The 24,631-nt window shown below is 41.1% G+C and overlaps 1 long non-coding RNA gene across 1 annotated transcript in view; it reads right to left on the bottom strand.

Annotated features, from left to right (window-relative positions):
- The window catches only part of LOC132825680 (uncharacterized), a 94,136-nt gene that overhangs the window by 26,314 nt on the left and 43,191 nt on the right, over positions 1-24,631 (bottom strand). The gene's annotated exons all lie outside the window — the stretch shown is intronic.

Below are 24,631 nucleotides of genomic sequence, written 5' to 3'. Positions count from 1 at the left end.
GGTATTGGGGCTGTTCATATGAATTTTCAAAGCTCCATAATATGCAGCTGGGTTCTAATCACAGAAACGTCAGTATGCATGTCAGTGGTTATTATTTTGGGAGCAATCAGGATGACTTAATTCTGAGGCATGAGGCATTGCAGCCGTGTATAGGGTCCTGGTTGGCTCATTATCAGTCTACAACTTTACTCCATGTCAGTAATGCTTTCACCTCAGGCTGGTGTTCTACCTCAGAGTCGAAATGAGAGTGGCACTGGAAAAGCACAGCAGGTCAGGCAGCATCTGAGAAGCAGAATGCAGGGCTTTTGCCCGAAACATCGATTTTCCTGTTCCTCGGATGCTACCTGATCTACTGTGCTTTTCCAGTGCCACTCTAATCTAGACTCTGATTTCCAGCATCTGCAGTTCTCACGTTTGCCTGGTGTTCTACCTCAGCCTAGGGTTACACTGCTTTCATGCACTTTTAGAAGCAGTACCTCCAAGTCTTTGGCTTAAAGTCATAGAGTTACCTACATCTCTACCCTACATTGTTCAGAATTATTCCACATCTCTGCTGTCTTTAATCATGTGCTGTAGCCTGTCAAGAGGTGCTGCATTTCTGGATTTTCTCACTCACCAACCAAAGCCATCTCAGACTGCAGTGATCATAATGAGGTCAACCAGGTGAACCTTATAGAATGAGTTCTTTAATTGGGGCTATTAATCTGGTCCAATTAGGGAGCCCTGGCTGACAGCTATAAACAGGACTGTTTGGGATTTGAGGATTGTCCTCATTTCCCTGAAAACTGGTTCTACGATAGGGTTTGGGCTCTGGCTTTGCTGCTCCTCTCCCTTGTAAAATTACTGTTTCTCTGTATACAGTTGTTAATGTTAATTGTTTTGTAAACTGTGAATTGTTCAATAAAATTAATAAACAAGAAAAATTATACAGGACTGTCAGAGGTTCTATTCACTGAGAGCTGGTTCTGAAGAAACTGGATCAGTGTCAAGGATTCTCCATGCAATTGTTTTGGAGGGCAACACTGGCTCAGCAGTTAGCACTGCTGCCTGTCAGTGCCAGGGAACCTCGGGTGACTGTCTGTGTGGAGTTTGCACATTCTCCCTGTGTCTGTGTGGGTTTCCTCCAGGTGCTCCAGTTTCCTCCCACAATCTAAAGATGTGCAGATTAGGTGAGTTGGCCATGCTAAATTGCCCATAGTGTCCAGGGCTGTGTATGTTAGGTGCATTACTCATGGGTAAATGTAGACTAATAGGATAGGGGAATGGGTCTGGGATCTGTTATTCTTCGGAGGGTCAGTGTGGACTTGTTGGGCCAAATGGCCTGTTTCCACACTGTAGGGATTCCATATGTAAATAAAGGGTGACTTGGTTTAAAATCTGATTGAAGATTTGTAGCTCGGGTATCCGTTGTTGTGGTTCTGCTCGCCGAGCTGGAAGTTTTTGCTGCAAACGTTTCGTTCCCTGGCTAGGGAACATCATCAGTGCGGTGGGAGCCTCGTGTGAAGCGCTGCTTTGATGTTTCTTCCGGTATTTATATTGGTTTGTTCTTGCCGCTTCCGGGTGTCAGTTTCAGCTGTAGTGGTTTGTATATGGTGTCCAGGTCAATGTGTCTATTGATGGAGTTTGGTGACTTGGTGACAGGATACCGACCACTGTGAAGTTATTTCACAGACCACGTTCTATTTTCACACACTAGTAAACCTATCAAATTACAATTAAGAATTGCTGGTTTAAAATTTGACACGTTCTATCCTTTGAGTCTCTGGTATAATTGAGCAGTGGGCTAGCACAGACTCATTTTTGCATTGCCATTAATATCCATAAATGCATATATTGAACACAGTTGTTCATTAGCAATTAAGGGTGTCCATCCTGAGCAAATTGTTTCCCCCCACCCCTTGTCTGATGTGGAAATGAAATTCAGCAAACCTTATGTCACTGTAGATTTTAATCGTTTAATTTTAGAAGTTATATTTACCAGATACTTTATTGTAGTTCTCAGAAAATACATAAGTCATGGTTAAATGATATGATTAAATTATTTTGGTGCTGAGATATGAGTTCTAATTCTATACAGCTGCGAAATTTGAATACAAATCTGCTGACAGTGCGATCTATCGATAGCTGCCTCGTCACCTAAAATCAGTTCATCCACCCGAACATTTGATTGCCTTCCAACTCTCACCATGATCTGAATGCCGGGCCGTATTGGTAGACTTCTCCTTTAATGCTTGCAGTCTGTGGAGCTTCCCCTTGGGTTATTTTTCACCAAAGGTTTCCGAGAGACCTGCCCCTAATTATCTCAAGCTCTGGGAGGTATTAGGTTCCATTCCTAATGCACAGTTAATAGTTTGTAGGTGGATTGCACTTTAAGGTGAACATATCCTTTTGTCAAGGTAGAATGCAGAGCTGTGCTAGTAAACAAACGTTTTAATTAATTTAAGACAAAGATTTAATTCACTCGTGCAATCCCAAAAAAGGCCTATGGCAAAAATATATTTGATTTTTGACTCCAGGCTGATTAAGTCATCTTACTCATCAACATTCTTGCCACCTCAGAGAAGGGAACATCTATCCTAAGTTTAGGTTTACTGGGCAGTAGGTATTCCCATGTTCCTACATGCTTTAAAGACTTAAACACAGAAAGCAGGCACTGGAGATGTATCACCAGAGGTGACTTTTCAAGATCCTCCACATCAAGTGCCAACTCGGAAGAGACAATCAGTATAGCAGCAATAGGTTAATCTCTCAAAACTACAATCTTTAGTTGGCACATGTAGTTCACATGTCTAACACCTGACTGCTGAAGTGACTTGAGTGCAGCAGGAGACTTACAGGACAGTGGCCATACTTTAGAGATGCCATTAAATGAAGAGGTCAAACATTCCTGCTAATGCATGGAAGTCCCTTACTTGAGACTGACCAAAATGGAGAAAATTGATTGGGAGAGCATCAAACACATTGAGAACCCTTTGTCAATAATGTGCAATGGCAAAGTCAAGACTTTGAAGCCAGTGCACAAACCTCCAAACAACCATCAACCCAACCTTTCAAGCACCATCTTACCTGAACTTGGAAGAATCTGACAGTCACACGTTGGATTTATCAACCATCTCAGAACCCAACAAACCTAAAAATCAAATCATCCTCAATCCCACAGACAGACTCTCTCACTTGGGCAGTCACTAACTTCATTGCATCGCAGTGTTTCCCTAATGCTTTTAAGGAATGTTTACTGACTATAAAAGAAGCAGTTTAGTGACTTTTACAGAAACAGCTTACACGCATATTCTGATGGGAACATGGCATGGTATCCAGGCATGAAGTCTCACCCATAAATGCCCTTCAAGAAATCTGAATATCATGACTCGGAGATTGATGGCTGTTCATGGCAGTAAATATATCAAAATGGAGGGGTGTGCCACTAATATTGCACATATATGTTATAACTGCAATGTGGCCTTTAAGAGTGTTTGTTTTTAAGGACTCTATGCGGTGTGTGTATACAATGTTCTGTCACTACCTGTCTGTTAGTCTGCAACGGGTTTGCATGCTGCACACATGAAAATTGGTTGCTTTGCTGTAATGTCTGCTTGTTATGTAATTTACCATTTTATATAAAATAATTTATGAATCTAATAAACTCCTGATGAGCGTTACAATTAGACAAACCACTTTGCATAATGAAATCTAGTTTGATAGACTATTTCTTTAATTTTAATGTGGTGGTCATTCACTGAAACGTAACCACACAAGGCTACAACTGTTCCTTAACAATAAACTGAAACTTGTTACAAAATGAAATTAAAAATGAAACCAACCTCCCTAAATGTAGAACACTGTTTGAGAGTTGTTAAAACATACATCAAAACAATGTCTCATCTCCTCCTTGTGTCATCACTTTACAGTTTCACATTCAGCAGAAGTTTCCCTCCACCTCAAACCTTTAAGTTTGACTCAACTGATTCTTTCCAGGTCTTTGCTGTGAACTTTCATCTTATACTAATACCTGTCAAACTACAAGCTTAGATTTTCTCAGTCTTTTAACAAACTGACAATTTCTAACCAAATATTCCTAGTCTGAGGCTCAACAAAGAAACATGTAACTAAAGTAATTTATCCTCTGAACTGTTCTATACTCCTTTCCAGAGGTTAGTTATAACCTCTCAACTATTATTCCTGTAAATATGTTTTTCACACTTTCCCCAGTGTCATACATCCTTTTCCAGAAGAGAAATCTGATCCCTGTCAGATCTTCTCCAAAACCGCTTAAAAACCTCCCATCTCTGAATTTCCTAATTGAATATTAATCCTTGATTATTCTGAATCAAAAACTTCTTCGATGTTTTCACTCTATCGTAAACCCTGACAATACCAAAAATCTTACATTTAATATTCCATGGGACCGTGTCCTCTGGCACCCACTGGATTGGGCTAACAGTCCACCCGACTCACTGACCTAGTTATTTATTTAAAACACCATAAAAGTAACCAACACCCAGAAGCCACTGTCTTGGAATCCAAACTGTATAGATGTAAATTACACAGCTTTCATCATGAATGATTGATTATTGGATGATTGTCATTTACATGACAACACACACAGAATGTAAAGCACAGAAACATGACTTTCAGTCCAGTTGATCAACCCTGGTGTTTTTCCCACCACTTTTCATCTATCCCTACCACTGTAACCTTTTCTGCCTTTTCCATCATGTGTTTACCTACCACCTTCTTAAATGCATTGTTGCTATTTCCTTTAACTACTCCAGTGGTAGTTAGCCATTCTAACTATTCTAACTCCTGCATTCCTTATTGGATTTATTGTCGATTATCTTATACTGATGGATTTGCATATTTATGCACACCTCACAAGTAGAAATACTTTCTCTATTGTATAGGCTGGCCCAACATAGTATTCAAAAATTTTAAAAATCTCTCTCAACCATCGTCTCTAGAGAATGCCTCAGCTTTGTCAGTATTTCTTAGTTATAACCTCTCAACTATTATTCCTGTAAATATGTTTTTCACACTTTCCCCAGTGTCATATATCCCTTTCATAATGTGGAGGGCAGAACTGTGCTGACTACTGACACAGACTTTACATGTCCAATATAACTTTTCTGATTTTCAATTCTATTGCTCCAGAAATGAATCCCAATGCTTTGTTTTTCTTTTAATTGCCTGATTAACTTGCATCACAACCTTTAGTGGTCTGGTTAATTGCATCCTTAGGATTATACTCGTTCAAGTTAATGTGAATGAACTTGCATAGCAAGTTAGCCAATGGTCAATATAATTCTGAACATGAGCAAAAAAAGTGTTTTTTTTTCCCCCATTTGCCCCTGAGATTGGTATGGAAGGACTAATTGCCATCCTCAGTTTTCCTGAGTCTATTATATATCAAGAATGCAGTTATGGGATTGGACTCACAGGTAGACCATACTGCGTAAAGAGATATTAGTAAACTTGCTAAGTTTTTATGCCAACATTTTTGGTCCTGATATAGTTCCCACATGGATTCTCACAACCTACCAGGTTGGGATTGTTAAGCTTCATCATGTCCAATAGACTACTGTGCTCATAATAACTCCAGATAGTATAGACCATTATGTCCTACTTCGCATTCCACCAACAATTTGCTTTCTTGCAATGGTTTGGGGAGTATCTTCAACAGGAGGTCTTCCCACCTTGATTCCGCAGAACCATATGATATGATCACAACAACTTTTTAGACAAATGCCCTCTCACTTTTGAAGTGTCAAGGAAACAGAAATAAACGTAACAGGATTAAAGAAAGTACAGAGGTAGGGAAAGGGGGAAGGGAGGAATAGAGGTCAAGGGAAGATCTGCAATTGGCTGGAAAAGATTACATGACAGGAGATACCAGTCCAGGGCACAATCTGATGTTGGTGATGGGATGGATATTGGCAAAACACTGGAAGAACACAGCTCCCAGATCATCAACCCAAAACATTAACATTGTTCATCTTTTCACAGATGATGCTTGTTCTGCCCTAGTCTGCATTTCCAAAATATTCAGTTTTATTACTGCAGAAGTCTCCTATTCTTCCTCAAAATAGTTTCATGGGACTGCAGTGATTGGAAAAGAGTCAGCCAAGTGGATTTCATAAAAAAATGAGATCCCTGATTGGGGTTATTAACCTAGTTCCATCAGGGAATCCTGGCTGACAGATATAAACAGGAGTGTCAGGGGTTCTGTTCACTCTAGAAGCTGGCTGTGCGGGAGTTGTGTCGGTGTCATGTACTATGGACCTGTAAGTAAAGGATGACTTGGTGACGGCATACCAGCCATGTGGAGTTATTTCAGGGACCTTCTGTTTCCAGCTAAGAAGCAGATTTGGCAACAATTTCATATCACTTCTGAAAAATGGCACCTTCAGCAGCACAGTTTACTAACATCCTTCCGAAAGCAAGGTCACCAAAACTGAATACAATATGCCAATGAGGCTTCACCAATGTCCTGTACAACTGCAACATAACTTCTCAACTTCTATCCTCAACGCCCTGACTGATGAAGGCCAGTGTGTCAAAAGCCTTCTTCACTGCCCTGTCTATCTGTGACTCCACTTTCAGAGAAGCATGCAACTGAACTCCAAAGACTCTGTTCCACTACACTCCTTAATCCCCTACTATTCACCATGAAACTCCCACTTTGATTTGACTTTCCAAAAATGCAAGACCTCACACTTATCTACATTAGACTCCATTTGCCATTTCTCGACCCACTTCCCCATCTGATCAAGGGCCAGCTGCAATTTCTGATAACCTTTCTCACTCTTCGTGATACTGCCTGCACTTTTAGTGTCATCTGCAAACTTACTAATCATGCCTTGTACATTTTCATCTATAGCATTTCCATGGATTTGATGAACAGCATTTAATGAACAGCAGCTTGTTTTCCAAATATACAGGTTATCTTGTATGAAACATAGAGTCGTACAACACAGAAATAGACTCTTTGGTTCAATCAGTCCATGCTAAACACAATCCCAAACTAAACTAGTCCCACCTGCCTGTCCTGGCCCATATCTTTTCTATGAATGAACAGAAGAAAGGATGGCTTCTATGCATAATGCAAGCAGAATTCCAAGGTACTGCTTCTGCTACGTTTATCCCCTTCAATAAGAATAACATGTGAATAATCATGCAGGTCAGTTTAAGATCATTACTATTGTTAGCACACCTCATGAAAAATATACCAGCACTACTGGAGTTAAATGGAAACACTTCCCCACGTACTCAATATTAACGATGCACAATCTATGTCCTGTCTGCCAATACCAGTATGTTTATTGGTTGACAAGGTTGTATTTTAAATCAGCGGCCCTGTCATTTGAGTTACATGACATATTTTTCCATTGTTTGTATTTCATTCAACATGCCTTTGAAATCACCCTTGAACAAATTAAACATCAGTCTGTCCCTTTTAATAAAAATGTCTTAAAATGTAATGCGCAGAAAGAAAGGAACCATTTCCTTGCTCTAGTTAAGCAGGTGTCAGGAAGCAATTCCTTTTTATTGATATATGAGCTTGTTAAAATCCCTGCAGAGACACAGACACATTCAAAACATTTTTGTCCAAACATTTCAACACTTGCATTTCCTCTGTGTACTGTTTTAACAGGCCAGTTAATATATTCCCATCGAATTCCTATTTGTGCTACTTTAAAACAAATAGGTTACCATCTGTAATACATGAACAACTCTTCTCTTGTCTTTTATTGGAAATCAGGTCAGGAAACGCCACAGGAGTCTTGACCCATTGAGAATAGAAATCCACAGCATTTATCATGAAAATTGACAACTTTTATAATTATAGACTTAAATCTGGAACATGCTTCTGCAGAGAAGATTATGATACTGAAGCTGATGATCTATTTGCAGAAGGTGAAGAATTTTCTGAAAATTCAGGAAATGTGGAATAGGGAGTGACTGGTGCTCCTTTATTTTTGATTGACTGTCATGGGAATACTGCATTTACCATTATCAACCATTATTTCTGCTGATGTAAACACTAACCAATTAACAAACAGATTAAATGTGACTCATCAATTTGAATGTTTGTAGAGCTACAGAATGCTGTTTCGGAATTAATCTACAGTGGATATAACTAAAAAAATGTTGATCAAGTCAAGTCGCCACAGCCTTACCAGACCATAAGGCTGCTCTCTTATTAGAAAGAGAGATGGCTAGTGGTGATTTATCCTGAGGGTCATCATGCCTCAGGTGAGGGGAGAGAGATTGAGAAGGAGAGTCCATCGTGGTAACCTCAGCTGATGAGGGAATTGAACCCACGCTGTTGGACATCACACTGCTTTGCACACTGGTCATCCAACCAATGCTGATCCTAATGTTATAATGTATTATAAAATGCATATTCAAAGTTTGTGAGAAGATTTGTAGCTCGGGTGCTCATTGTTGTCAAACACATCGACCTGGACCCAATATACCGGCCACTGCAGCGGACAGTAACTAACAACCGGAAGTGGCAGAGACAAGCCACTATAAATGCCGAAGGAAACATGACAGAAGCGCTTCACAGGAGGCTCCCAAGCACTGAGGATGTCACCTAGGAAGGGGATGAAACGTTTGCAACAAAAACTCCCAGCTCGGCGAACAGAACCACAATAAAATGCATATGATGCATTTGATTCGGGAGCAGTATGAGAGTTACCTTTTGTGGGTAGTTTTAAATATAGATACAGTGCATACTTTCAAGGGATGTGGGCAAAGCCAGGGTTGCCCATTTCTCATTGCCCTTGAAAAAAGTGGAACATTTTTGAGGACAGTACATTGCCTTGGATCTGGAGTCACAGGTTAGCTCAGAATGACAGCTTTCCTTCCCAAAAGGGCATTAGTGAACCAGGTGGGGTTTTACAACAACCAATGAAAATTTCATGGCCCAATAACTGAGATTAAAGCTGTTCCAGATTTATTAATTGAGTTTCAATTGCACAGCTGCCATGGTTGGGGGGGGGGGCGGGTTTGAACCCAGACTTCTGAATTATTACTACACTACAATCATGTCTCTTAATTTTGCAATTTTATTTACCTTCCATCATGAGATATAATTGATGAATTAAAGTGATAGAGAAATTCAGCAAATCTGGCAAAATCTGTGAACAGAGAAGTAGAGTTAATATTTCAAGGTCCCCTATGACTCTTTTGGTAAAATTGGTGTTCTTGTACAGCCAGACTAAAGCTGTATTATTGCTGATGTAAGTACAACATAGAAATTGTGGGAATGTTTGCAGAGTTATTACCATGCAATCCAGTTGTCTATGTTGTTTACTTAACTGCCAGCATTAGATTTTCTGGGCATTGACTGAAAACGGACATAAATCTTGTCCTTCTGTTAGACAATCAATAATGGGTTGGGCACATCCCCTGCGTGAGAACTTACTGTCTGGCTACAAGTACAGATTTTGGCACTGACACCTGTCTGATTGCAAATTTGTTAAAGTCTGCCATAGACAGTGTTTAACAACATATCTTCTTGAAAAGGCATTTATTAAAGTAATTACAAGAACTATCTCGTGGATGTTGAAACTCTTAAAACTCGTGTTTTAATGGCAGCCAGTGATGAGTGGGGTTCCACAGGGGTCCGTATTGGGACCATAACTATTCATGTTATACACTACCTAACTGGACCAAGGAACAGAAGACATTGTTGCTAAGTTTGAAGATGACACAAAGTTAGGGGGAGGGACTGGTAATGCTGAGGAAGTGGGGAGACTGCAGAAGGACATGGACAGTGCAGAAGAATAGGCAAAGAAGTGGCAGTTGGAATACAATGTGGGAAAGATGTGAGGTTATGCACTTGGGAAGAAAGAATAGAGACAGAGAATGTTTTCTGAGATGCTTTGGCAACCTGAAGCACAAAGAGACTTGTGAGTCCTAGTTCAGGATTTCTTTAGGTTAACATGATGGTTCAGTTGGCAGTTGGCACGCTGAACATCAGCCTCAGAAGACCTTCTGCACATATGCACTTAGTGACATCCTTACACACTGAGTGTAGTGATGTCAATGGCCCATACACTGACACATTCTGGCTTAGTGTCATCTGTTTCCAGGAACTGAGCTTATTGGAACACGTGCAGGCAGTCACTTTGATGGCCATCTTTGCTCTCAGACCAATTACTCCATTAAATAAAAAATCAGGTCAGTGAATTTAAGTTTCTTGGAGGGTAGTATCTGCTAATAACATTCTTGGTGAGAGGGGCTCCGTCGCTATCCTCCTCGCAGTCAAAGGGAAGGTTTCTCTCCAGCCAGCGGCTTAGAGACAGGGATAGGGGAACTGAGGCAGGCTGCAAGCTCAGCTTGGAAACCAACTTTCCCTCTGGAGGTCAAACAGCAACTGACTTAGATTCCTGGAATTAAGCAATTCAGTACTGTCAGATCTTATTCATGTGGCAAGGACAGGCATTTCATGCACTGATGGTCCCGCTTGGTGAGAAGGTCATTGAGTTAACAGCCAAACTTTATTTCCCCCATCAGGGTTTCCTCTGCAAGGTGAGAAGAGAACTGCAAAAGTTTTAACTGCACATCCTAGTCCAATGAACCCCTGCATCACCTGAAGACAAATAATCGCCACTGAATCTTACCTCTTTATCATTAGGTGCATCACATTTTTTGGAGGGATTCACATGGTGATGCCCAATAAGATTCCCCATAGTATCTTACCAAACCCTTCTCATTAACAAACGGCCTGGTGATATCCTTTTTGGCAGACTCCATCCCCATTTTATCAGTTGCTCTTCCTGGAATAACACACCACTCTCAGGATATCTGCTGAAAGACCAGCATCTCTGGTGCTCATGCCATCCCTAAAAGCCAACTGTGCACCCATGTCAGCATTGGCATTCTGAAGCTGCCCTAGTATTTACTGTGGAAAAGGATATGGAAGATATAGACTGTAGGGAAATAGATGGTAACATCTTGCAAGAAGTCCATATTACAGAGAAGGAAGTGCTGGATGTCTTGAAAAGCATAAAAGTGGATAAAGCCCCAGGACCTGATCAGGTGTGCCTGAGAACTCTGTGGGAAGCTAGGGAAGTGATTGCTGGGCCTCTTGCTGAGATATTTGTATCATCGATAGTCACAGGTGAGGTGCTGGAAGACTGGAGGTTAGCTAACATGGTGCCACTGTTTAAGAAAGGTGGTTAGGACAAGCCAGGGAACTATAGACCGATGAGCCTGACGTCGGTGGTTGGCAAGTTGTTGAAGGGAATCCTGAGGGACAGGACGTACATGTATTTGGAAAGGCAAGGACTGATTCGGGGTAGTCAACATGGCTTTGTGCGTGGGAAATCATGTCTCACAAACTTGATTGAGTTTTTTGAATAAGTAACAAACAGGATTGATGAGGGCAGAGTGGTAGATGTGATCTATATGGACTTCAGTAAGGCGTTTGACAAGGTTCCCCATGGGAGACTGATTAGCAAGGTTAGATCTCATGGAATACAGGGAAAACTAGCCATTTGGATACAGAACTGGCTCAAAGGTAGAAGAAAGAGGGTGGTGGTGGAGGGTTGTTTTTCAGGCTGGAGACCTGTGACCCGTGGAGTGTCACAAGGATCGGTGCTGGGCCCTCTACTTTTTGTCATTTACATAAATGATTTGGATGCGAGCATAAGAGGTACAGTTAGTAAGTTTTCAGATGACACCAAAATTGGAGGTGTAGTGGACAGCGAAGAGGGTTACCTCAGTTTACAACAGGATCTTGACCAGATGGGCTAATGGGCTGAGAAGTGGCAGATGGAGTTTAATTCAGATAAATGTGAGGTGCTGCATTTTGGGAAAACAAATCTTAGCAGGACTTATGCACTTAAGGTCCTCGGGAGTGTTGCTGAACAAAGAGACCTTGGAGTGCAGGTTCATAGCTCCTTAAAGGTGGAGTTGCTGGTAGCTAGGATAGTGAAGAAGCGTTTGGTATGCTTCCCTTTATTGGTCAGGGTATTGAGTACAGGAGTTGGGAGGTCATGTTGTGGCTGTACAGGACATTGGTTAGGCCACTATTAGAATATTGCATGCAATTCTGGTCTCCTTCCTATCGAAAAGAGGTTGTGAAACTTGAAAGGGTTCTGAAAACATTTACAAAGATGTTGCCAGGGTTGGAGGATTTGAGCTGTAGAGAGAGGCTGAATAGGCTGGGCCTGTTTTCCCTGGAGCGTCAGAGGCTGAGGCGTGACCTTATAGAGGTTTACAAAATGATGAGGGGCATGGGTAGGGTAAATAGGCAAAATCTTTTCCTTGGGGTCGGGGAGTCCAGAACTAAAGGGTACAAGCTTAGGGTGAGAGGGGAAAGATATAAAAAAGACCTACAGGGCAACTTTTTCACACAGAGGGTGGTACATGTATGGAATGAAATGCCAGAGGAAGTGGTGGAGGCTGGTATAATTGTAACATTTAAGAGGCATTTGGATGGGTAAATGGGCAGGGTGCTGGCAGGTGGGACTAGATTGGGTTAGGATATCTGTTCGGTATGGACAGGTTGGACTGAAGGGTCTGTTTTCATGCTGTACATCTCTATGACTCTATGCTCAGTCAAGGACACAATCTGAATATATCGGAGAAGTGATGCTAAACATGGGTGTCCTGTTCCCAGAGAATTGACAAATGAGCCCAAGTCCAGGCCAGTAAACCCTGGTAGCCTGCTCTGAGTTTGTCACCTGCGTCAGTGCCATCTCAACTATGTGGAGAAGTGATCAAGGTCTTCATTCCAGTTGTGTGCATCAAGGAAGGAGGTCAATTAGCAACATGTCAATATTGTGCTGAGCTGTTCTGGTCATTATGTTATACTGAATGCTTTACATGAGTGCATGTTAAGCAACACCCTGCATTTTTCAGCAACCGCTTCCCCTAAAAGGATTCAGTCATGCTCATTCCCAAAGGCCTTAACCCCCAGGCAAACCCTTTAATGTAAATGCATTATCATGTCTAATGGGCTGCATGTTGCCTAGGAGTATTGCTTCTGGTGACCTGACCACTCTAAATGTGACCAGGGAGCATTTAACAAGAGGCACTCCTGCTTCTGTACTAGCAGGCGGCTTACTAGGTTTTGGGAATGATTTCATTGAAGTATTACAGGATGTGGCTGTAGGATGCCTGCAGTCATGGCTCCATACTCCCATCTTCCCTGCTGTTTGTTTTCATTTCATTCAATGAAGCATGTTCTGGTTTTACTTGAAACATGGCACCATGTCACTTGTGGTCAACTGTGTCAAAGGTTGTATGTAGGTCAAGAAAGGTAAGGAGGGATAGTTCACCATGTTTATAGTCACACTAGATTTCATTTGTGTTCTTGACAAGTTGCTATCTCTGTCTCAGAAGCTACCTGTTTCTGCTGAAGTATCAACTGGTAATGTCCAACTTCTGAAATATGAGTCAGGATCCAGTGTAAGTGAACTGTGTCCATCCATCCAGCCAGCTACAAACTATTATGCACATTTGTGCAGCACCACTAGTCTGAAAATTGAATTTATGGTTTTCTGAATTTTCAAATATTAATAAATTAATCAGTTTCCAGAATAAAAAGCCAATTGTTGGCCATTGTTGTCAAATTTGGAGTAAAGTTATCAGACTTCAACTCATCCCTTATCAATGGAGGTCAATAGACAAATAAGGACACATCCAGCAAGGGGATTATTTATCAAAGCTGCCACATTTTAAACAACCCTAAGAACCATTGAGAGGAACATCACAAACTGAGATGTAATTATAACAATGAAGGACAATTTTCAGTGGAAAGTTCAATTCACATTATCAGTGTTTATTTTGTAAACATAGCTCAATGCTTATCATTTTTTAAACGGAGTTTATATCATGTCTGATCATGAAAAGCTTTGTAACAAGGAGCATTTTGAGACATTGGTCAAAGATCTTGGGCTCAATTGGATTGAATTGAATTGAATGATGTATTTTCTCTTGTATTTTACAGCAAATAATGCAGTAAAATACCGTGAAAAGCTTCAACTGTCGCTACAGTCCGGCATCATTTTGAATAGTTTAAGAATATGAAAAATAAGAAGATATAACTGAAAGAGGGTCTATCTTCATTCTGCTGCCTCCACGCTGAGTCCTGACCCAGCTCACCAATGATGCTGTGCTGCCAACCCCTCCTCCACTGCCTCATCTCAATCTACACTGGAGCCACAACAGGATTCCCCACAAACAGGATTCCCCAGTTTCACTACCACCGCTGTCTCACTGATAACCAGGAGACCCCACTTCAGCCCTACCAGGGGCTACCTGAATCTGCTGAAGTATCAACTGGCAATGTCCACCTTCTGAAATATGAGTCAGGATCCAGTGTAAGTGATCTGTGTCCATCCATCTAGTGAGCTACAACCTATTATGCACATTTATGCTGCACCACTAGTCTGAAAATTGAACTTACGGTTTTGTGAACTTTTAAATATTAAAAAAAAAATCAGTTTTCAGAAGAAAAAGCCAGTTGTTAGCCAGGCCTGTGGAATTTGGACGAAAATTAATTTTTTATCACTCACTTCAACTCTTCACTTATTAATGGAGGTCATCATTCAAATGGAGACACATCCAGAGAGGGAATTATTTATGAGAGATGCTGCATTCTCATCAATAACTGGGAGTGCCCTATCCAGGCCTACTGTGACCGCAACCTGAGGCCCTAGCTCCATTGCCAGGCCAGACCACCACCTCACCAAATGTCAGGTCTAACTCCAGGCCTTGATCACACAATGTGGGCTTGTACCACATGATATCAGGAGTTCCCATGTTTTAGATAGAATGTTAAACTGAGACTTCTCCTGTGCAATCTGATATTAGAAAAGAATCTCTGTTACTATGTGAGTAACTTTTCAATTCTGCTGTGTTTTGGCTATGTGTCATTCGCAAGTAATACCAGCGAAACAGACGAACTGGCCTGTTCTCTCCTTTGTACTTTATGGGACACTGGTTTGTAGAAATAGCCTGCCTTGCCTTCTTGATAAGAGCAACCACATGATAAAGTCACAATAGTCTTCATAGTCTGCATTCACGGTTCTACTGTGTAAACCTTCAGGCATGTCCCTCTGTATGGCCAGAATCTGTTGTTTTACTGATGACTCCTGCTCACCCAGAGGGTCAGCATTGCTGGGCCCCTTACACTCCTCAGAGTCCCAGAAAATCTGGCTGTCACAGTGTCTGCCAACAATTCCCTGTGTGTCTGTGATGCCACTAAAAGGCTGTGAGTGCATACCTAAACTGAGGTGGACAGCCACTGATATGAAAGTACCCACAATGTGTGAGAGTTGGAGTGGGGGGGTGGTGATGACATTATTTAAATTCTGAGGCTTCCTCTTTCTCCTCAGCACCCAGCAATTGTTTCAGACCTAAAGTTCCCTGCTGGCCTGGCAGAAACTGAATGAAATAAATATATATCCTTCTTTATAAAGATAAATTAGTTTGTTGTTTGGTGCTTTCAAAGGCTCGAAGTTAGCATTTTTTTGCGGATTTAACATGATCAAACTGACCCCAAAATAGATCAGTGCTACAGTGTTGAAAAACACAACATGTTTAGAGAAAGCAGTTTTGAATAACTTAGTTCAAAGCCATTGCCTTCGAATGCTTTACACCATTGCACTTGTGAATATATAAACGAACATGCAAAAAACTCGTAGCCATTTTCTATTTTGCAATTAAATTACTATAATGACACATTTGAAGCTTATTTTCGACAATATGGATTTCTTTGCAAAATCCATTCAACAGTAAATGTAGAACAAAAAATGATGTGAGATCCAATGTGGTAAAGCAACACAGCATAATGTGAGAGCTGTGCTAATGAGAATACCTTTTTTTTACAGACACAAAATGGAAAGGTTAATTTTAACTTTGCTTGCCATAGATCATTGTCTGGTACCTACTGCCCATGTAATTAAAATGGCAGCACTACTATTACAGGTCTGAGTGCTATTCCAAAAAGTGTTGGTGTGGTGTCTGGTTTGTCTGCATTTTTATGAAGCACATTTTCTCCTATAAGTATTGTCTTTAAAGATAGGCCTGTGCTCAGGGATCTTCCTCCCATCATGGTGAAGGTTGAACACTTGTTAGTGAATGTGTTGGACATATTGATCCTAGTACTGATTTTGCCCTGCCTAACTTAAGAACTTTGAATTCAGTTATAATGCTATGATTGCCTTCCTATTAAGATCATTTCAGACCTGGGATTAAATGTAAAAACCTCTTGGCAAGACCTGCATGTGTTATTTGTAAAAGAACAATATTAGAGGTTATGTAGAGAAAGCAAGATCTGACACTTAAGTGAGAAGCTAATTTGGAGAGCTAGTGCACTTCAACAATCAGTGTATTTGTTAACACACAAGGAGTTTCCCCTTTTCCACTGCTGCTATTTATGACCCTCAGACCTGTAAAGTTACTTGACAAAAAGTGCTTTGCCTTCACAGTTTTGTGGGTGTTTTAAGTGTGCTTTGTGATGATTGGTTACTAAGAACTCAAGGGGTTGGCCTAAAGTGGTTAGCTTGGATGCTTTGGAATAACTCCACCCTGTCATGTATAAATGACTCTCTTCGAGGAGTAAGCAATTTCTATAGTTCTATGTTCCACAGTAACAGAGATTTAGCTACTATGCCTTAGAAGATAAGAATGTGTCTTATCTAGGATTAATGCAGTCAAGATGATATAACCTTTTATCTTATCATTTTGTAATAAACTACTTCTTGTTGCTCAAGTACATGCCTCTCCTTCTGACGACTTGGTAGTGATTAATCCTTCACCTCTTAATACTCACCATACATAGTGTCACAAGGAAGGTTGTTGGCAGCATATTCACCCAGAGTTGATCTCGGCAGAACCAAGTGCCAATTTGTCAACATCTCCTACAACAATTCTCATTTTTACCATTTCACGGTAGAAAGGTTACTAATAATTTACAATTATTTTAAATTATTTGCTCTGATCCTGTTGCCGTGGATTTCTTTCCTGTATATTTATTATTAGATATACAGTCACCAGATGCAATTCTCCCCATCTCTCTCTGTAATAGACAGACAGCCTAATTCACTGACTTATTTTTCTGATTTTGACTACATTGACTCTGCTATCCAGTTCTGTTGGCCTGGAGTCTGCCAAAAAATGAGCTGCCCTTCTTCTGGTCAGTAACTGTTCCTCTCAACTCTACCTGCTTGTAGCCACTGGCCTCCCCTTTTCATATCATCAATATGTAAGTCAATGATAAGCAGCAACTATCTCACCAGGTGATCTGTTGATTCATTTAGCTGAAATCACGTGATTCTTCAGAAAGGCTGCTTTGAGCTCACTATTTCAATATCTCCTTGACCCTTAAAAGTCAAATTGTCAAACTCATTTAGCTCTACTTTAAAATTCTCAAAAATTGTAACCATGTATTATTGACTTTCATCACACTATTGAAACTGTTGAAAGAAAGTTAATTTCGTGCCAACATTACTTTCTTTTACTTTACAACAATTAATAATACAAGGCTGTGTTGCATCTGGTATACAGAGGAACCTCGATTATCCGAACGATATGGGCGGGCACTATTTGATTCGGATAATTGATTATTCGAGTAATTGATTTCCTCTCGGGCTTGGAGTTTTCTGTGAAGTCTGATCCCCGTCCTGGACAGTAAGCAGCAGCACACTGCGCATGAGCCCCTGCAACCCCTGCGCACCCCAAACCCTTCACTCCTACCCCGCCCCAACCCCATTTGCCCTCAACCCCGTCTGCTCCCACCCTGCCCCCCAGTATGGATAAAGCTGAGAAATTCTAAGGGTAGAAAGAGCCTAATGGGAGATATCTTCAGGCCCCCAATCAATAGTCTGGATGTAGGGTGTAAGTAGAATAAGGAGTTGAAATTGGCCTTTCGCAAAGGTATTACTACCGTTGTTATGGGGGATTTCAACATGCAGGTAGACTGGGAGAATCAGGATGGTTCTGGACCCCAAGAAAGGGAGTTTGCGTCTTGCCTCCAAGGTAGATTCTTAGAACAGCTTGTACTGCAGCCTATCAGAGAGAAGGAAGTTCTGGTGTTGTGCAAAGAACCGGATTTGATCAGGGACCTCGAAGTAAAGGAGCCATTAGGAGATAGTGACCATAATATGATAAGTTTGAATCTGCAATTTGAGAGGGAGAAGGGAGAATCAGAAGTGTCAGTATTGCAGTTGAACAAAGGGAACTATGGAACTATGAGGGAGGAGCTGGCCAAAGTTCAATGGTTCAATACCCTAGCAGGGATGGCAGTGGAACAACAATGGCAGGTATTTCTGGATATAATGCAGAAGGTGCAGGATCAGTTCATTCCAAAGAGAAAGAAAGATCCTAAGGGGAGGCAGGGGTGGCCATGGTTGACGAGGGATGTTAAGGACTGTATAAAGTTAAAAGAGAAGAAGTACAGTATAGCAAAAATGAGTGGGAAGCCGGAGGACTGGGAAACTTTTAAAGAGCAACAGAGGATTACTATAAAGGCAATATACGGAGACAAAATGATGTACGAAGGCAAACTGGCCAAAAATATAAAGGAGAATAGTAAAAGTATTTTTAGTTATGTGAAAAGAAAAAAAAAGACGAAAATCGGGCCCTTGAAGACAGAAATGGCTGAATTTATTATGGGGAACAAGGAAATGGCAGAAGAGTTGAATAGGTCTGTCTTCACTGGGGAAGACACAAGCAATCTCTCAGATAAAGTTAAAAAAATCACACAATACCAGGTTACAGTCCAACAGGTTTAATTGGAAGCACACCAGCTTTCGGAGCGTCACTCCTTCATCAGGTGGTAGTGGAGGGCTCAATCCTAACACAGAATTTATAGCAAAAATTTACAGCGTGATGTATCTGAAATTAAACATTGAAAAATTGATTGTCTGTTGAGTCTTTCATCTGCTTGAATACCATGATAGTTTCACTTCTTTCATGTGTAAATCACAAAACTTTTTTTTTAAGAAGTTGCATTCTCGGGTTAGCTGTTAACAATGGTGATAAACTAGACAATATGTTGAAGATGTTAGCCCCCTGTGTCCTCTGTCTATGCCATATGTTTAGATTGATTCTAATCTAAAAAGTAAGATAACAAAAAAAACTTTTGTGATTTACACATGAAAGAAGTGAAACTATCATGGTATTCAAACAGACGAAAGAATCAATAGACAATCAATTTTTCAATGTATAATTTCAGTTACATCACACTGTAAATTTTTGCTATAAACTGTGTGTTAGGTTTGAGCCCTTCACTACCACCTGATGAAGGAGCGACGCTCCGAAAGCTAGTGTGCTTCCAATTAAACCTGTTAGACTATAACCTGGAGTTGTGTGGTTTTTAACTTTGTACACCCCAGTCCAACACCAGCATCTCCAAATCAATCTCTCAGATGTAATAGTGGCTGAAGGACCTAGGGTAATGGATGAACTGAAGGGAATTTATATTAGGCAGGAAATGGTGTTGGATAGACTGTTTGGTCTGAAGGCTGATAAGTTTCTGGAACCCTGCATCCCAGGGTACTTCAGAAATTGTGGACGAATTGGTAAGCATTTTCCAATGTTCTATTGATTCAGGATCAGTTCCTGTGGATTGGAGAGTGGCTAATGTCATCCCACTTTTCAAGAAATGAGGGAGAGAGAAAACAGGGAATTATAAACTGGTTGGTCTAATGTCAGTGGTGGGAAAGATGCAGAGTCAATTATAAAAGATGAAATTATGACTCATTTGGAAAGCAGTAACAGGATAGGTCAGCATGGACTTATAAAAGGGAAATTGTGCTTGATTAATCTTCTGGAATTTTTTGAGGATGTAACTATGAAGATGCACAAGGCAGAGCCAGTGGATGTAAAGTACCTGGACTTTCAGAAAGCCTTTGATAAAGTTCCACATAGGGGATTAGTGAGCACATGGTATTGGGAGCAAAATACTGACTTGGATTGAAAATTGGCTGGCTGACAGGAAGGAAGAGTAGTGATAAACAGGTCCCTTTTGGAATGGCAGGCGGTGAGCAGTGGGGTACCAAACGGTTCGGTGCTGGGACCGCAGCTATTTACAATATACGTTAGTGATATAGCTGAAGGTATTAAAAATAATATTAGCAAATTTGCTGATGACACAAAGCTGGTGGCAGGATGAAATGTGAGGAGGATGTTATGAGAATACAGGGTGACATGGATAGGCTAGGTGAGTGAATGGATAGATGGCAGATGCAGTCAGTTTAATGTGGATAAATGTGTGGCTATCCACTTTGCTGGCAATAACAGGGAGGTAGATTATTATCTAAACGGAGTCAAGTTAGGTAAAGGGGAAGTACAACAAGATCTCAGTATTCTTGTACATTGGTCAATGAAAACAAGCATGCAGGTACAGCAGGTAGTGAAGAAAGCTAATGGCATGCTGGCCTTCAGAACAAGAGGAATTGAGTATTGGAGCAAAGAGGTCCTTCTGCAGCTGTACAGGGCCCTGGTGAGACCGCACCTGGAGTATTGTGTGCAGTTTTGGTCTCCACATTTGAGGAAGGACATTCTGGCTATTGAGGGAGTGCAGCGTAGGTTCACAAGGTCAATTCCCGGAAAGGCAGGACTATCATATATTGAAAGATTGGAGCGACTGGGCTTGTATACACTTGAGTTTAGAAGGATGAGAGAGGATCTGATTGAAAGATTATTAAAGGATTGGACACTCTGGGAGGCAGGAGACATGTTTCTGCTGATGAGTGAGTCCAGAACCAGAGAACACAGTTTAAAAATGAGAGGTACACCATTTAGAACAGAGTTGAGGAGAAACTTCTTCATCCAGAGAGTGATGGGTGTATGGAATGCTTTGCCCCAGAAGGCTGTGAAGGCCAAGTCTCTGGATACTTTCAAGAAAGAGATAAATAGAGCTCTTAAAGATAGTGGAATCAAGGCTAAGGAGATAAGACAGGAACAGGGTACTGATTGTGGACGATCAGTCATTATTATAATGAATGGTGGTGCTGGCTTGAAGAGCCAAATGGCCTAATCCTGCACCTATTGTCTATTGTCTATTGTCCGCTCCCACCTCTCACCCCCAACCATCCCAACCCCGTCTGTTCCTACTCTGCCCCTGCTCGCCCCAGCCCCATCCACTCCCACCCCATGCCCCCACCCACCCCCAACCCAATCCAACACCGCCCTCTGTCTGACCCCCCCCATCTGCTCTCCCCACCCATCCACAACCTTGTCCAACACCGCCCCAGCCCCACAGCCCCAACCCTGCTCCCCCAACCCCACACCCCAGTCCACCCCACCCATCATCCAAACCCCCCCACCCCCACCCAGAGCAGCCAGACTGTATACCAACAGGAAGACTGCTGCGGCCTGAGTGGGGTAAGTCTCCAACTAACACACACACACACACACACACACACACTTGCAACTTTTTGACAGGTTCCACCTTTGCTCTGTACAGGACAATGTTGGAGAGATTATCTGGGGATGGGGTGGGGGGTTTACAACTCCAGGGAAAGTGTTGGGGGAAAGAGAGAGAGGGCGGGAGGTCAGTCATTTGGAGACGGTGCCTGGACTGTCCAGGATTGTTCTTGGCAGCGTTTCAGCAAGCTGAGTTTGTTTCTAATCATTGTATCTGTAAATAAAAGACTCAATCAGGCTCTTTGACATAACGTTTCTATTGGAACCTTGAGATCCCCTTTGGAGAGTTCAATATTCGGATCATTAATATTTGGATAATCGAAGTTCCTCTGTAAAATGTTCATCTGTAATTTATTGCAGATAGAATCCAAAACAAATAATAAAGGTTTATCAATTCAACTATGAAGTTCATGTGCAAAACAAAACAAAGACCATTTGCGTTTATCGAGCACCTTTATACCACAGGATCTCTCAAGGTGATTTACAGCTAATTACTTATTTCTCTGATAAAACCAAGATTCGCAGATGCTGAAGATCTGAAACAATAACAGAAATTGCTGGAGAAACCCTAGCAGGTCGAGCAACCTCTGGTGCTGACTGACAAAGCCAGCAGTTTCTCTAGCAATTTCAGTTTTTGTTTGAAGTACGTTTTTGAAACCTGTTCATTATCACAAAAAATACATGTCAGCCAATTTGCATATAGCGCAAACTCCTACAAACCACAATGTGATAATTTGCAGATAATTGAGAAAAAAAACAGAATTTGTTTTGTTTCTTTCCCACCTAAGAGAGGAGCGAGGAATGTTTAAGGTATAATTGTTTTTTTTTAGCTTATTTTCATTACTCATGTTCACAAGCCAATCCTTACAATCATTCTCATTCTTATTTCTGCCCTTGGGCCTTACGCATTTTAAATCCTTTGAGGTTTGTTCCATTTCAGAGAAATAATCTACATGTTGTAGGATATAGGTGTGTTTCACAAAGGCAGACAGCAATAAGTGAAAAGCGTAAATAATTAAAGAAATTAAACCTATAGAAGGGCTGTGTCAAAGCAGACAGTCTTTGAATCAAATGGAATCTTACCCTTTGTAGCGAAGATGGATGGCAATCCAATGCTGTCCAATGATGAGGAAACTGAGAAAAGTGTTTAGTAAAATAACAGCTAATCTCATTGCAACATGCAAGATTCTGGGGGAAACTGGCCAGCGTAAATGCTGGGATAGGTGTGTTCCCTGCAAGGGAATCTAGAACTTGGGATTAGTCACAAGATAAAGGTCTAGTGATTTGGGAATGACAGGAATTGAAATTTTAGATACCCCTACAACCCAATAGGTTTTTGATGCTTCATCATTGACTAAAGTGTTAGTCACTGAGAGAATTGAAAGATATTGGAGTGTGCAGAAAGATTGAGTTGAGAGAAAATGTTGGGAAGAAGCTCAAGGATTGCTTGGTCTATTCCTGTTCATATTTCAAGAAACTTTAGACAGGGAATTGGTCAGATTGCTGCGCAGTGAAAAGTTAACAGTTTACAAAAGGGTTTTAATGTTTTGGAAACAGTCTGCACTAGTCAAGGATATTTAGTTAATAGAATCCCTACAATGTGGAAACAGGCCATTCAGCCCATCGAGTCCACACCTATTTTCCAAAGAGTTTCCCACCCCATCCCTGCATTTCCAATAGCTAATCCACCTACCATGCACAATGTGAACAATTTAGCTTGGTCAATCAATCTAACCTGCACATTTTTGGACTGTAAGAGGAAACCCACATGCACAATGTGCAAATGCTACACAGACAGTCACTTGAGGTAAGAATTGAACCCAGGTCCCTGGTGCTGTGAGGCAGCAGTGCTAACCACTGAGCCACAGTGCCACAGTATTTAAGCACCTGAGAAGTAGCCTGGCACTATTTCTCATTTAACTCTAAAATTGAGTGAAAACTGTCTCACTGTATCCGTGTTTTCTCCATTCACAAACATTTACATTGAAATAATTAAGATTTCTTCAACATTAAAATTCCTAATTCTAATGGAAAATGAGACAGGTCAAAGGAGAGTGAGTTAAATGTGAGAATAAGTGCTGACCTCTCTGCTGTCAGCCTCCCACACTCCTCTAACAAGCTCAGTGGAAGCTCAAGAAACAATAACTCATATTTTGATGAAGCACACTAGAACCATTTCCAAGTCAGTATTGAGTCCAACAATTTCAAATAATGACAAATACTCGCATATGTTTGGAGCCATTTTTACCTCCTCAAAAGCTGCCTCCCACTTCCTTGTTTGTCCGTTGCCTTACATCATCCCTTTCATCATCATTCAATTATTCCTGCTTTCTACTTTCCATTTAATCCTTTCTCCTGGTCCACACATTTTCCTGCCTCTGTATTTGTTTAAAAATGGGAACATTTTCCACTACTGATGAAAGATAATGCTGTTCCTTTGACCACAGTTGCTGTTGGACTCGTTGAGTATTTCCCCCATTTTCAGATTTTATGCATCCTATTCATTTCCTCCTTACGCTTAATCCTTAAATGTTTCTCTGCTAATCCCCTCAATCACAGTTTGTGGTAGGGAGTTTTGCTGAGTAGGAAGCAATAATGAAAGCTACTGAAAACATAGGAGCAGGAGTAGGCCATGTGGTTCTGCCACTCAATGTAATCACATTTGATCCTCCTACTCAGTACCCTGTTCCTGCTTTCTCCTCAGACCCTTTGATCCCTCTAGTTCTAAAGACTATTTTTAACTTTTCTTGAAAACATTCAGTGTTTTGGTCTCAACCACTTTCTGTGGCAGAAATTACCATAGGCTCACTATTCTCTGGGTGAAGAAATTTCTCCTTATTTCGGTCCTAGAAAGCCTACCTTCTAAGACTGTGAGCCCTGAGTCTGGGTTCCCTGGCCATCAGGAACATCCTTCCTGCCGACCTGGAGCCAAGACATTCTTGAAAATGTAAGCAAAGCACCCCCTAAATTCTGCAGAGGTAAAACAGTAAAAGAAGAAAGATGTCAAGGACAGCAATAAAATTCAAACAAAGATAACAGGCTCAAAATATTCAGAAACAGTTATGTGCAAAACAGGCTTCAGGTCAGTCTACATTGGTTGAGAAAATAAACAAGTTAACATTCCAGAACAATTAGAAAATTGCAGTGCTGATGTTATCTTGATGCAAGTTACAACTTTTAAGGACAGCACATCTGGTAATGTGAACTGCAATAGATAGAGTAAGTAAAAAGATGCTGGAGG

The sequence above is a fragment of the Hemiscyllium ocellatum genome, chromosome 21 (genome assembly GCF_020745735.1).
Source record: "Hemiscyllium ocellatum isolate sHemOce1 chromosome 21, sHemOce1.pat.X.cur, whole genome shotgun sequence".
Classification (NCBI taxonomy): domain Eukaryota; kingdom Metazoa; phylum Chordata; class Chondrichthyes; order Orectolobiformes; family Hemiscylliidae; genus Hemiscyllium; species Hemiscyllium ocellatum.
The sequence above is the reverse complement of the archived record's forward strand: the minus strand, read 5'-3'. Positions and strand labels throughout refer to the sequence as shown.